We start from the raw sequence: 10,283 nt of genomic DNA on the forward strand, positions 1-10,283 counted from the left end.
TAAGGAATATGAGAAACCCAAAGACAACATCATAACCAAGGGAAAAAAGCATTTCTTCAAAAATCAGGAATAAGATAAGGATGTCTACTCTCACCACTCTATTCAATATAGTACTTGAAGCACTTAAGTTCATTGAGCTTCAGTGGCTTTAGCTATAAAATGGGGATAATATGACATGTGTTACTAGGGGGATTTAATTATATAATAAATGTAAAGTTCTTGGCACTTAAAGTATTTAAATGACAATTATTGTTGTGTTCTATCCTTTAATATATGCTTGGTTTATTGATTTTTTTTTCTTCTTGCTATGGACTCAATTAGGGCAGTTGTTGAAACTTTTTTCCCACATCTTCTCCAGCATTTATTATGGTTTGTATTCTTTTTTAAAAATTTTATTTGTTCTTTTTAGATATACATGAAAATAGGGTATATTTTGACTTATTTATACATACATAGAATATATCTTATTCTAATTAGGATCAAGTCTTGTGGTTGTACATGATGTAGAGATTTATTGTGGTGGATTCATATGTGTACAAAGGAAAGTTATGTCAGATTCATTCCACTGTCTTTTCTATTATCTTTTCTATTACTATCCCCTCTCCCCTTCCCTTTATTTACATTTGTCTAATCCACCAAACTTCTATTCTTTCTCTTCCCCTTTTTGTTTATTAGCATCCATGTATAAGAAAGAACATTTGACTTTTTAAAGCAGGGGGATTGGCTTATTTCACTTAGCATGATAACCTTTGGATCCATTCATTTACTGGCACATATTGTAAAGTCATTCTTTTTTTATGACTGAGTACTATTTCATTGTGTATATGTACCAGAATTTCTTTATCCATTCATCTGTTGACGGGCATCTAGTTTGGTTCCATAGGTTAGCTATTGTGGATTGTGCTGCTATAAACCTGTCTACCTGTCAATCACCTCTCTGATCAGCTTCATTTCCAGATTGTGAAGGATTTGAGATTTTTGGCCTACTTCCACTTTGCCATCTTCATTCTAAATGTTTTCTCCATAAAGAAATGATAAATGTTTGGCGCTGGGGTTGTGGCTCAGTGATAGATGACTTTCCTAGCATGGGGGAGGCCCTGGGTTCGATACTCAGCACCACATATAAATAAATAAATAGATATTGTGTCCAACTACAACTAAAAATAAACTATTAAAAAATGATAAATATTTGAGAACATAGATGTTTTTAATATTATTTAAATATTATACAATATATACATGTCACTCAACACCAAATTGTACCCCATAAGTATGTATGTGTCTATTAATAATAAACAATTTATACTAACATGAAAATATAAATGGGGTTGGAAGTACAGCAGGAGAATATTTTTTTTAGATATATTAAACATTATGGTAAAATACACCAGGCAGAGATCATTTCTTTTTTTGTTTGTTTGTTTTTTGAGATGTAATCTTTCAGGTGTAGTTTCCAACCAGGGTCAGTTTCCCATGGCTGGAGAAGCCCAGGAGCTTTTTCAGTGCAGTGTTCCAATGTGCCGCTATGCCGAAGATCTGATCCCTGTGATGAGAGTCATGGCAGGACCTGGGATTAAAAGGTATGTTCACATATTTCCTGTGTCCTATTCTGACATTCTTTCTTCCTTTGCTTATTAGTGACATGGAGGTACACTCCCAGTCCTCCAACAAAGAATTAACATATTTTAAATGAGAGAGGTTTTATATAAGTGGATAACATGTTCCACACATTGGGAAGGTACTATGTAGAATATTTTAATGATAAAATACAAGCAAAGATTTTATTCTGGGATAGAGACAGTGAATCATTTGTTCACTTGGCAATTTGGGTATAATGACTTAATTTAAATTGGTGTTTTCTGGTTCTGCCATCTATCAGCACACTCATATTTTCCAGCATCACTGGACCATCACTTCTGCCTAGAAATGTTTCCGTACACAGCTCTTAATCACATTTCTCTATTGCAGTGACTTAAATGTATATTAATTTCCAGCCTGCATGTGATGTTCTTATCCCATTATATTCAAATAAATAATCCCATATCTTATCTCACTAAAAAATGCCTGCAGTGTGGAATTTGTTTCAGTTTCTTACCATCACAATTTCCTAGGTCTCCAGTCATTCATTCCTTGTTTCTTCTCTTAAAATAGTAAAAATGTCTTTCCTTGTTGTTTTGTTATATAAGTACCTTCACTTATGTTCTGAATTTCATGTGTTCTTACTCTTAGATCTCTGCCCAATTACTACCTCACTTTACTAACTTCAGCCTCTGTCACATACACACACACACACATAATATATATATATATATATATATATATATATATACACACACACACATACATACGCATATATACATAGTAACACAGTTGCTAAAGACTGATTCCCTTTCTCACTCCTTCCTCATTATCACTGACAAGTGTATCTCATCTTAAAAACAAATTAAACTTTCTCAGTCTCACATACTGCTTGCTACTACCCTATGTTATATTTTGCCTTTGTGGACAAATTTATTATATTAATCATTTATATTCATTAAATCTAAAACCTCACATTGCCCAATTATTTCTCAATACACTACATAATCATTTCAACACTGAAATTAGTCTTCAAATCCAAAGTTTCAGTTTTTTTCCTTTCTGCTAAATACACTATCAACTTAATACTTACCATACATCACCTCATTATAACTGTTGACACTATTAATTACTGTCTCCATCTTGCAATAATCTGTATCTCTGGATTTCATGATTCCCACTCTTCTGATATAGCTCATTTATCTATGCTTTTCCCTTTCCATGTCCCTTGCTGGCTTTTTTCCTTCTGCTAATCTCATATACTCTAGATATTCACAGCTTATTTCTCTCTACTTACTTTCCCAGGATGACTCCATCTACACCTGTAACTTCACCTATTTCCCATATGTGGATGACTCCCAAATGCACATGTCTAGCTCAGTTTTCTCACCTATTATTTATGACTGTATTCACTGGTATAATAGTCATTTCAGATAGCTGAAACTCAATATGACTAAAACTCATCTCATTCTTGTAAGTTTTAAGAAACTAATCTGCTACCTATATTATTATAAAATTTCAGTGACTGGATCACAATAAAAGTAGTTGCTAAAGACTGATTCCCTATTTCACTCCTTACATCTAAGTAGTTCCATCCTATTAAAACTACCTTCCAATTGTATTTATATGAGAGCAGAATGCATTATAATTCTTATTACTTATATAGAGCCCAATTTTTCATACCTATGTTTGTATACATAGTATATCCACACCAATTTGTGTCTTCATACATGAAATTTGGATATTAATGATCATCACATTCCACCATCATTAATTACCCTATGCCCCCTCCCTTCCCCTCCAACCCCTCTGCCCCATCTAGAGTTTGTCTATTCCTCCCATGCTCCCACTCCCTATCCCAATATGAATTAGCCTCCTTATATCAAAGAAAACATTCAGCATTTGGTTTTTTGGGACTAATTGTTTATTACACCTTGACACTTCTCCCCATCACCATGGTTGCAGTTATAGTTTAGGTACAGCCATTTCTCAACTGGACTACTGCAGCAAGCTTTTGATCTGTCACTCCAACTCTAGTCTTGACACATTATAAACTGAAATAATAGTCTTAAATGTAAATCTGATTTCTGAAGGCATGCACTGCTTCTGTCACACAATTAAAATTTTTTATGGATGCAATATCTTTATTTTATTTATTTTTATGTGGTTCTGAGGATCAAACCCAGTGCCTCACATGTGTGAGACAAGCACTCTATCAGTGAGCTAAAGCCCCAGCCCTCTGTCACAAAATTTTAAGGGGAACTTTTTCATTATAACTGAAGTTCAGTTGTTAAGATTAAACTAATAAGTATAACTATAATAAGCACATATAAATAATATATTGACATTAGTTTCTTTTTAATTATACACAAGTTAAAACTGGATGCAAAAGTACATTTACAGCACTTGAAATTTTACTGGATGGAACATGATGGAAGCTCACTTTTAATCTCCAAGGTAGACCAAGATCTTATTCTTGCTCAGAGAAAGGTAAGTTTTAAACAGTATTTTATTATTTGTCAATGGATTTTATTTTATTTATTTTTATGTGGTGCTGAGCATTGATCTCAGTGCCTCACACATGCTAGCAAGTGCTCTACCATTGAACCACAATCTCAGCCTGAGAAAGGTAATTTTTAATTGATTTATTTAATAGAATTTATATTCAATAAAAAGACAACATTATAACATCATGAGTTAATTGTGTTGAATATTTTTCTGTCAACATATAGAATTAATATGATCAGAGTAGTTCTAAGTAATTTGCGGTGTGATTTTTATATTTTTTTAGATATTTTTTTAATACCAAAGAAAGTTATTTTGAAAGTAAAGTAAGATAAAGCAATGAACGAAATTGCTTAGAGATAATCATCATTATTTGTTTAATATGTTTCTAATCAGTGGTTCTTGTATATCTATGTATAGGTGTAAATTTTACATGATTATAATAGCATTGTACATTTATAATTTTATTCTGATTTTAGTTTTTCAAAAAATACTTTCATAATCAGATGAAATAATGGAACACATTTGTCTTTCTAAAAGTAAAACTTACTCCAAATAATAGTATGAAGGGGAAGAGTTCTCTCAAAATTTAAAAACACTTAAACAAACAACAGTAAAATAACATATGTCATCATTTTAAAATAATACGTATCATTATTTCAAAACAATGCAATTTTGTATTTCAATCCTCAAGAGAATCCATGCAATAATACAGTAAGAGTTAGCCAAAAATCCAAATATCTACAAATTAGAAACATCTCAATCTACTTGGGAATAATCAGTAAAATCTGATTTTGCCATACTTATGCATTAGCTGAAATATATATGAAGGCTAAATTAAGAAAATTATAAGCTTGAGTACTACAAAAATAGCCTTATATTTATGCTTTGTTCATTTGTTGATTCTATAAAAATACATGAGACTGAGTAATTTATAAAGAATAGAAATTTCTCACAATATTGGAATTGAGGAAATCCAAGAGCAAGGCACAGGTCAGTTTTATGTGTATTAAGGACCCTCTTTCTGTGCCCTTCAGAGGGGTTAAATGCTGTACTTTCCCATAAGAAAAAAGCAGAAGAGCAAGATAACTAAATTTTAGAAAACCTCTTTTTATTTTTTTGCTTTTATTAGTGCATTATAGTCATGCAACATAATACTTGGCTTCATTTTGACAAAATCATATATGCATGGAATTAAATTTACAACATTTCAGTCAGTGAAATGGTGGCATTTCAATGACCCACCATTACTTCCCCTTCTCTCTCATTCCATTTGCCTTCCTCTACTCTAATTATCCACCTTATACTCATTTACATATTTTAATTGTTGTTTTTTATAGATATACTTAAAGGTGGAATTCACTGCACTTTATTTATACATGCACTTGGTATATTTTTGTAAAATTCATTCTACATTTTCTATTCTTACTCCCTCCCCCATCAATCTCCTTCTTGTACTCCAGTGATATTCCCTCTGTTTTTATATATGATCCCTCCTTTGTCCACCTTATTTGCTCAAGCTTTTGCATATAAAAAAAATTTGACCCTTGATTTTCTGAGTCTTGCTTATTTTACTTAGAAAGATGTTCTCCAGTTCCATACATTTATCAGAAATCCCCATTTTAAAGGCTTAACTACCAGTAATGAGGGTGCAGATCTAATGGCCTACTCACCTCTTACAAGTCCCATGTCTTAAGTCTGGCACCCTGTCAACACCTGAATTTTTCAGGTGACATATTCAAATCATGGCATGTGTATTCATTACCATGTTGCTAGATTTGAAGACCATGTTATGAAGGGAAATATTACCATAAATTTATAATTATAACCTATCCTACTGTAATGTAACTCAAATAATAATTTAGAGGATTTTTTAATGTTTAATGGGAAAAAAAGAAAATTATAATCTGTATAATATATACCCAGAAATAGGCATTTTTCTTGCATTAACTTTTCATATATATTAAGACAGCTTCACAAGTCTGCATTAATACCATTTAAAATGAATGAATTACATAAAATTGGCAGTAATAATGATACAAGTTTCAGTTTGGGGGTGTAACTCAGTGGTAGAGTTTTTGTCTGGTGTGAGCAAAGCCTCAATTTCAATCTTCAGCACTATGAAAAAGAAAAATATAATAGTTAATAATCTTATATAGTCCATAACCCACAAGAAGAAATATAACACCAAAGCCCTAAGAAAAAGAGAAAGGCAAATTAAAGAAGATATATGTGAAATTTGAAAAAGGTTAGACCTTACAAATAATTAAATAAGTGGAGTGTGGTGTTACACTCCTATAATCTCATTATCTTGGGAGACTGAGGCAGGAGGATCACAAGTTGAAAGCCAGGCTCAACAACTTAGTGAGGCCCTAAGCAACTTAGCAAGATCCATTCTTAAAATTAAAATTAAAATTAAAACTGGGATGGTAATGTAGCTCATTGGTTAAGTGACCCTGGGTTCAATACCTTGAACCAAAAGTACAAAAAAATTTTAAAAAGCTGTTAAATAAAAGCTATAGAAAAATTAAACATGATTCTTTTATTGCTTAGATTATTAAGATTGAAATCATCAGTGAATGCAGTGGCAAAGAAAATTGGCCCAAAATTTGTATACACTTTTTCAAACAACATGTTTTCCAAAGTGTTCATTTTCCACCCTTTTTTAAAATTTAAATTTGTTATATATGACAGCAGAATGCATTAAAATTCATATTACACATATAGAACACAAAGTCTGATTGTACACAAAGTAGAGTCACACCATTTGTGCCTTCATATGTGAACTTAGGGTAATGATGTCCATCTCATTCCATGGTCTTTCCTTCCCCAATGTCCCCTCTCTTCCCCTCCCTCCCCTTTGCCCTATCTAGAGTTCATCTGATCCTCCCATGCATGCCCCCAACCATGTTATGAATCAGCATCCTTAAATCAGAGGAAGCATTCAGCATTTGGCTTCAGGGATTGGCAAACTTCACTTACCATTATATACTCCAACGCGATCCATTTACCTGCAAATGTCATGATTTTATTCTCTTTTAATGCTGAGTAATATTGCATTGTGTATATATACCACATTTTCTTTATCCATTCAGCTACAGAACGGCATCCAGGTTGGTTCCACAGTTTAGCTATTGTAAATTGTGTTGCTAAAACCATTGATGTGGCTGTGTCTCTATAATGTGTTGGTTTTAAATCCTTTGGGTATAGACCGATGAGTGGGATATCTGGGTCAAATGGTGGATCCATTCCCAGTTTTCCAAGTATTCTCCATGCTTTCTATATTGGCTGCATTGATTTGCAATCTCACCAGCAATGTATGAGTGTGCCTTTTCCCCCACATCCTCACTAGCACCTATTTTTGTTGTATTCCTAAGAGCTGCCTTTCTGAATGGATTGAGATAAAATTTTAGTTTTGATTTGCATTTCTCTAATTGCTAGAGATTTTGAACATTTTTTTTCACATATTTGTTGATTGATTGTATATCTTCTTTTGAGAAGTGTCTGTTCAGTTTCTTGGCCCAATTATTTGTTGGGTTGTTTGGGTTTTTTGGTGTTCTGATTTTTGAGTTCTTTTATATATCTAGAGATTAGTGTTCTATCTGATTTTCGTGTGGTAAAAATTTGTTTCCAAAATTTAGGCATTCTATTCAAATCACTGATTAGTTCTTTTGCTGAGAAGAAGATTTTTAGTTTGAATCCAACCCATTTTTTGATCCTTGGTTTTAATTTTTGCCGTATAGGAGTCTTACTAAGGAAGTTGGGACCTATTCTATCATGATGGAGATTTGGGCCTACTTTTTCTTCTAATAGGCACAGTGTCTCATATTTAATTCCTAGGTCCTTGGTCCACCTTGAGTTGAGTTTTGTGCATGGTGAGAGACAGGGTTTAATTTCATTTTGTTGCATATGGATTTCCAGTTTCCCCAGCACCATTTGTTGAAGAGGCTATCTTTTCTCCAACGTATGTTTTTGGCACCATTGTCTAATATAAGATAACTGTAAATATGTGGGTTAGTCTCTGTGTCCTCTATTCTGTAATATTGGTCTACAAGTCTGTTTTGGTGCCAATACATGATGGTTTTGTTACTATTGCTCTGTAGTATATTTTAGGGTCTGGTATAGTGATTCCACCTGCTTTGCTCTTCCTGTTAAGGATTGCTTCACCTATTCTGGGTCTCTCATTTTTACAGATGAATTTCATGACTGCTTTTTCTATTTCTATGAGGAATGTCGTTGGGATTTTTATTGGAATTGCATTAAACTTGTATAGTGCTTTTGGTAGTATGGTCATTTTGACAATATTAATTCTGCCTATCCAAGCACAACTGAGATCTTTACATCTTCTAAGGTTTTCTTTAATTTCTTTCTTTGGAATTCTATAGTTTTTGTTGTAGAGGTCTTTCTCCTTATTTGTTTGTTGATTCCCAAGTATTTTTTTTTTTTGAGGCTATTCTCTTTCTGAGGATTTGTCATGGATGTACAGAAATACCTTTGATTTATGGGTGTTGATTTTATATTCTGCTATTTTGATGAATTCATTTATTAGTTCTAGAAGTTTTCTGGTGGAAGTTTTTTGGGTCTTCTAGGTATAAAATCATATCATTGACAAATAGCGTTGAGTTCTTGTTTTCCTATCTGTATCCCTTTTATTTCTTTAGTCTGTCTAATTTCTCTGTCTAGTGTTTCAAGAACTATGTTTATTAGAGGAGATGAAAGAGGGCATCATTGTCTTTAATTTCATTTTGTGAAATGTATTCCCAGGTGTTTTTTTTAAGGTTTTTGTAGGTGGTATTGTTTCTCTGATTTCTTTACCACAATATCAATTTAGGTGGAATTGTTTTCCTGATTTCTTTTTCATCTATTCTGTTTTTAGAGAGAATGTTTTCAAGTTTTCACCATTTATAATGATATTGGCCTGGGACTTAGCAGTGGTAGCTTTTATGATGTTGAGATATGCTCCTGTTATCCTAGTTTTGTAGTGTTTTGAAAATTAATGGGTGTTGTACTTTTTGAATGCTTGTTCTGAGTCTACTGAGATGATCATATTTTTCTTATCTTTAAGTTCATTGATATGATTAACTATATTTATTGATTTTATTGATTTCCATATGTTGAACCAACCTTGCATCTCTGGGATGAATCCTTTTGATTGTGGTGCACTACCTTTTGTATTTGATTTGCCAGAATTTGATTGAGAATTTTTGCACCCATGTTCATTAGACATATTGGTCTGATATTTTCTTTCTTTGATGTGTCTTCGTCTGGTTTTGGAATCCAGATGACATTGGCTTCATAAAATGAGTTTGGAAGTGTTCCCTCATTTTCTAATTTATGAAATAATTCCAGGTGTATTGCTATTCTTCTTTGAATTTCTTGTAGGTCCTAAGCTTTTCTTGGTTGGCAGGTATCTTCTATTTCAGTGCTTGAAATTGATATGTTTAACTTGTGTATATCATTCTGATTCAGTTTGGGCAAATCATATGACTCAAGAAATTTGTTGATTACCTTCAATATTTTCTATTGTATTGGAGTACAAATTTTCAAAATAATTTATAATTATCTCTGCATTTTTTTGTGTCTGTCGTGATATTTGTTTTTTATCACAGCTGTTAGTAATTTGAATCCTCTGCCTGCTTCTCTTCATTAGCACGGCTAACAGTTTATCCATTTTATTTATTTTTTCAAGATTTATTTTGTGTTTTGCCATTTTTTTCAATTGTTTCTTTTGTTTTAATTCTATTCATTTTCTCTCTGATTTAAATTATTTCCTGTCTCCTACTGCTTTGGGAGTAAATTTGTTCTTCTTTTTCTAAGGCTTTGAGATGTAATGTTAGGTCATTTATTTGTTGACTTTTTTCTTCTTTTAAGGAATGAATTCCATGCAATGAACTTTCCTCTTAGAACTGCCTGCATAGTATCCCTGAGATTTTGATATGTTGTATCAGTGTTCTCATTTACCTCTAAGAATTTTTTAGTCTCCACTTTGATGTCTTTTGCAACCCATTGTTCATTCAGTCACATGTTATTTAGTCTCTAGATGTTGGAGTAGCTTTTATTTTTTATTTTATCATTGATTTCTAATTTCATTCCATTATAATATGATAGAATACAGGGCATTATCTCCAGTTCTCTGTATTTTGTAAGAGTTGCTTTGAAGCATAATATACAGTCTATTTTAGTGAATGATCCATGTGCTG

The 10,283-nt window shown here is 32.5% G+C and overlaps 1 long non-coding RNA gene across 1 annotated transcript; it reads right to left on the reverse strand.

Moving 5' to 3' along the window:
* Positions 1-563: 563 nt before the first annotated feature.
* Positions 564-9,458, reverse strand: LOC125614704. The gene is made up of 3 exons (XR_007345271.1): positions 9,250-9,458; positions 3,068-3,074; positions 564-574 (listed from the first exon to the last, which is right to left on the reverse strand). It is a non-coding gene; the product is annotated as an uncharacterized LOC125614704 (long non-coding RNA).
* Between the last annotated feature and the right edge of the window lie 825 nt (positions 9,459-10,283).

The sequence above is a fragment of the Marmota marmota genome, unplaced genomic scaffold (genome assembly GCF_001458135.2).
Source record: "Marmota marmota marmota unplaced genomic scaffold, marMar, whole genome shotgun sequence".
Lineage (NCBI taxonomy): Eukaryota > Metazoa > Chordata > Mammalia > Rodentia > Sciuridae > Marmota > Marmota marmota.